A 5,363-nucleotide genomic window follows, 5' to 3' on the forward strand; every position below is an offset into this window, starting at 1 on the left:
ACTGTATAGCACAGAGAGCTATATTCAACATTCTGTGATATAAATGATAACAGAAAATAATATGAAAAAGGACACATATAACTGAATTGCTTTGCTGTACACCAGAAACTAACACAGAATTATAAATCAACAATACTTCAATTTTTAAAAAAAATCTTAGCTTTGAAAATTAACTTATGGTTATCAGGAGGGACAAGTGAGAGGGAGGGATAGATTGGGAATTTGGGATTGACATGTACACACTGCTGTATTTAAAATAGATAAACAGCAAGGACCTCGTGTAAAAGAAAAAATTAATTAAAAACAGAAGAAGTTTAAATTAGTCACTAAATGTTAAAAGAAAACAAAGCAGAAAGCAAAACTATATGTGAATAAACATGTTTTTGACAGGTTTGAGCATCAGAAAAGAAAAAAAACTGAAAGAATACTTCAAAATATTGGTAGCAGTTATCTTGGAGTGGGCAAGCATGAGTTCTTGTCTTCAGTTTCTCCTTTAATGTCTCTATGTTATTTGCTTGGGAGTACTGACTCTATGCTGTTTTTGTAGATAAATAGAAAATTCAGTAAGATATTTATCAAAAGCATGCAAAAGAGGAAGATTTCAAAGTGTTCCAAAAATTTTTGTAAGAAAAAACTCCTGATTTTTTCCTCCCTATTAAGTGAGCTGTGTGGACTTGTCAACCGTGAAACAAAGGAGAACTCGGGGCATCCTTGAGCAAACTTCATTGTTCTCAGGTACTGAACGTTCTCCCCTGCGATACTGTTGAAATGATTAACCTGCATTTGGAAGGAGGGACTTTCTAACAAAGGTGAACTTCACTGCTGCCTAAATTATATCCAAAAAATTGCTTGCAGTGTTTGAATATTGAGATTAGAAAAATCAGGGACTTCCCTAATGGCTCAATGGTTAAGACTCTACACTTCCAAGAGGGCAGAGGGCATGGGTTTGATTCCTGGTCAGGAAATTCAGATTCTATATGTCACACAGTGCAGGAAAACAGAAAAACTCCAAACAAAAGATTCCCTTCAGAGCAATTTCAATATGTAACTGATTTACCAATGAGCATTTCTATGAGTCCCAGAAGGTCTCTAGATGTTTATCATGAAGATGAAAAGTCTAAATACACATAAAAATTAGAGAATGTAGTGGGACAAAAAGTAAAAGTGGGCACTCTCTACGCAGTGTCCACTTTTAGTGCTGTAGTTATTCAAAGAGTGAAGAAATGAATAAAGGCTTCCAGATTTGATAAATGATACAGTGAAGATATCTGCATAACTAGAAATAAAATACTAAGTAAATAGCCTTAGGATCACTTAACTCACAGATCTAATGGGGGTGGGTTAAAAATGGCTGCAAATTCTTTGCCATTCTTCCTATGGAATGGTGGAGTCTCTTCCCCTTTATCTGAGACTGTCATTGCTTTGAACAATAAAATGTGGTAAGAGTGATGCTATATAACTTCTGAGGAAAGTCCATATGTAAGAGGTCCAGAGCTGCTTCTTCCCCAGTCTTGGTCCAATTGCCAGTCACCACACTTTGTGAAGCCCAAGCCACAAAGAGAGATCACATGAAAGAGACCCATGCACTCTGGTTGACAGCCTCAGTTGGGCTCCCAGCCAGCTTGAATTTGTGACTTAAGTGATCCTAAGACTGTTTATTTATTATATATTTTATTTCTAGTTATGTTGCTGCTGCTGCTAAGTCACTTCAGTCGTGTCCGACTCTGTGTGACCCCATAGATGGCAGCCCACCAGGCTCCCCCGTCCCTGGGATTCTCCAGGCAAGAACAGTGGAGTGGGTTGCCATTTCCTTCTCCAATGCATGAGAGTGAAAAGTGAAAGTGAAGTTGCTCCATCATGTCTGACTCTTAGCGACCCCATGGATTGCAGCTCACCAGGCTCCTCCATCCATGGGATTTTCCAGGCAAGAGTACTGGAGTGGGGTGCCATTGCCTTCTCTGATTTCCATTGTAGTGTTTATCCAAATGTGGCAGCCTTTATTCATTTCTTCATTCCTTGAATATCCACAGCCCTAAAAGTAGGCACTGTGTAGAGAGATTATTTTTTGTCTCATTACATTCTCTAACTTTTATGTGTATTGGTGTGAGTGAGCCACACTGGACATCATTCAACTGTCTGTCAGATAGGACTGCAGCTATTTCTCAGACACAGCCCTTTTTTCTGACATAAGATGGGTCCCCAGTTGTGGGACACTCCTACCTCACTCTCTGAGGGTTCTGCTGAAGTCATCTCACCAGATCTGAGTGCAAGGCAGCATGCCTGTCTGGACTGGCATTCATACAGAAACATGTGAGGGAGTCGGGAGCAAGAGTTAATGATCACAGCTACCAACTACCAGACCTGTTTCTACCCTAACTTCTTGCTCTATCTAAAATAAGTCTCCTTATTTAAAATGTCTCCTTATTATTATATAATATCTTTTCACTACCACACTTAAATTCTTAATGCCTTCCTTCCTTGAGGAAGTTTTCTTGAGGAGCAGAAATGACTGTTAAGAGGAACAAAGAAGGAATATGACTCCTTGATTATTTTCAGAAAGAATGAGGAGAGCTAGGAGCAGGATAAGGTCAAGGGATATTCACTTCCCTGAGCAAAGTTTGCCTGTTGTCTTACTTGGGACTAAAACTCCAGGGGGAAGAAAAACTCCCCCTTTCTCACCTCAACCGTGGGTGTTTGGGAAGTGACTTGCCTTGAGTCAAGACATGCCCAACACGTACTTCACTCGAGGACCAGGGCGCTTGTGAGGGCAAGGGAGCTGGCCTTGGGGGGTTGATAATGCCCCATGGGGGACGCCTGTGGCATTCACATCTGCCTGTAGCTGGGTTAGTAAGCTGGTTTCATTCCAAGGTGGAATGTTAGCAAGCGTTTCCCCTCTCTGCAGAGCTAAAAGAAAGCCATGTCTTATCAGCTTCCTTTGTAATACAATGGATATTTTCATCTCCATAAGTCTATATTCTGCTTATTTTTCACTTGATTCCAAATCCTATAAGGCAAAAAAGTGACATTATTTTTGGACTTCTAAGATTCCAGTGGAAAATGTAAATACTCAGCACTAACAGGCAGACCCTAGAACCCCTCTGCAGCCTTTGTAATGAACTTGGGCCAAGTGAGGAAGCACTGTTCTATTCTATTTATGTTTTTGTCAAAATAGTGGGATCTTAGTTTCTCCACCAGGGATTGAACCTGGGTCCAACCTGGGTCCAACTTGGGCCCTGGCAGTGGGAGCACCAGGTCCTTAACACTGGATGAGGCAAATGATGATGCTGACAGTTGCAAACTCTCTCCAACTATTGGATTTTTAACCTTGACACAAATAATGTAAAAATCCTGTAAAACAATGCCACATCTTAGACTGGGGCTAGAAAGTAAGTCACTTGTTAGAGGACAACGCCAGTCTGTTTCCTCGTGATTCTTTGCATGCTGTTCCCCACTTGCTCCTCACCCTGTCCCTCAGCTGACTCCAGATCCACTTGGAGCTGTACCACGTGACACTAGACCAGCTCATCCTAATAACTAGTCCAAGGCTAGTTCTGACCTCTGTGCTTGAGTTTTGATAGTAGCTTTCTTGACTTGGTATTTCACTTTAGAAATACTCAAGGAAACAAAAATGCAAAGAAGTGTGGTATTTGAGGCATAACTGTACACCAAGCACTTGGAGTAAACCAGTTCTGGGGCTAAATGCTTACATACATTGTTGTTGTTTAGTCGCTAAGTCGTGTTGGACTCTGTGACCCAATAGACTGTAGCCTGCCAGGCTCCTCTGTCCATGGTTTTTTTCAGGCAAGAATACTGGAGTAAGTAGCCATTTCCTTCTCCAGGCGATCTTCCTGACCCAGGGATCAAACCTGCATCTCTTATGTCTCCTGTTTCTCAGGCAGATTCTTTCCCAGGTTTTCCCAAACCTGGGAAACTTACATACATTACTTAGTTTTAATAACCATAGGAAGCCAAGTGTTTCTGTCTCATATTTCAGATGAGAAAATTGACACTGAGAAAGTTACTAGGCTTGTTAGTAAATGACAGAGTCAGGGATGGAACCCAACTCTTCAAATGATCCCAACCCCCATTCTTGGGCCTCATTCTTTAGCTGAAATGCTCTGTTTTCAGGGTCCTGAAATTCTTAACAGTTTTTTATTTTAACTTAGCTTTGTAAGTGCAATGGTACAATGTAGCAGGAGTAGATGCGAAGTGTGCATGTGTGCTGTTCTCTGCCACCCCGATTCACACAGAGCATGTGCAATGCCCTGGTGGGCCAGATAGTAAAGAATCCACCTGCAATGCAATGGAGAATCCCACGGACAGAGAAGCCTGGTGGCCTCAGTCCATAGGGTCCCACAAAGAATCGGTCAGGACTAAATCAACTTAGCACACACACACGACTACAAAACTCCAGCAGATCACACACAAGTGGGAGTACAGCAAGACTCAAAGTATAGGTGTGCTACATCTATAACTGATCAAGCAAGGGCCAAGAGGCCATGCTTCCCATTCAGACCAGAGCTTTGTCCAAATACAACACAAGAAATAACTAAGAAGCCATATCATCTCTTTCCTCATCACTGTTACTTTCCTGTGTTAGCAATCCACTCAAGGCTGAAAATGCTGACACAGAAGGAAAGGGTAGCCTCGAGTTCTCCCTTTCATTGCCTCCTTACTCATCAGTAAGGTAGGGAACGTCAGCAGAATGTGCACAAACAAGAAGAGAAATTAAAACAGTTGAGTGAATTCTGTGTGGTGTCCCTGCTGTTCTGGTGGACACAAAATACGTGCCCAAGCTAACAGACATGAATTGTGTACTTCTAGGAATACTGCATTTGAGTTAAAAAGTTCTTGCTTGTATTTGAAGTGAAGTGAAGTGAAAGTCGCTCAGCCATGTCCGACTCTTTGGTCTGTGCATGGAATTTTCCAGGCAAGAATCCTGGAGTGGGTTGCCATTCCCTTCTCCAGGGGATGTTCTCAACCCAAGAATCGAACCTGGGTCTCCTGCACTGCAGATGGATTCTTTACCCTCTGAGCCACCAAGGAAGCCCTGCTTGCATTTAAAGCTGGCATCACAATATAAAGAGGAACCATAAAATTCACACTAATAATTTTAAAATTTCAACTTAGCATTAAATAGTAATTTTTAAAAAGTCAAAAAGAGGGACCATGGTCGAGAGGAAAACTTGATATTTTTAGTACCTCTTATGGCATTTTTCCCTGCATTTCAAATGAAGGACTCCACAAATTACATAGCTGGTGCTGTTGGTGAATAGTGACATTAAATGAGGGAACGACCTCAAATTTTTAGGAAATAGATCTAGGAGGTCCTTATTTCCCTATGATTGAAAACAACTCACTCC

Source organism: Bos grunniens, chromosome 6 (assembly GCF_055505025.1).
Source record: "Bos grunniens cultivar Pamir isolate PY7600 chromosome 6, Bosgru_T2T1.0, whole genome shotgun sequence".
NCBI lineage: Eukaryota > Metazoa > Chordata > Mammalia > Artiodactyla > Bovidae > Bos > Bos grunniens.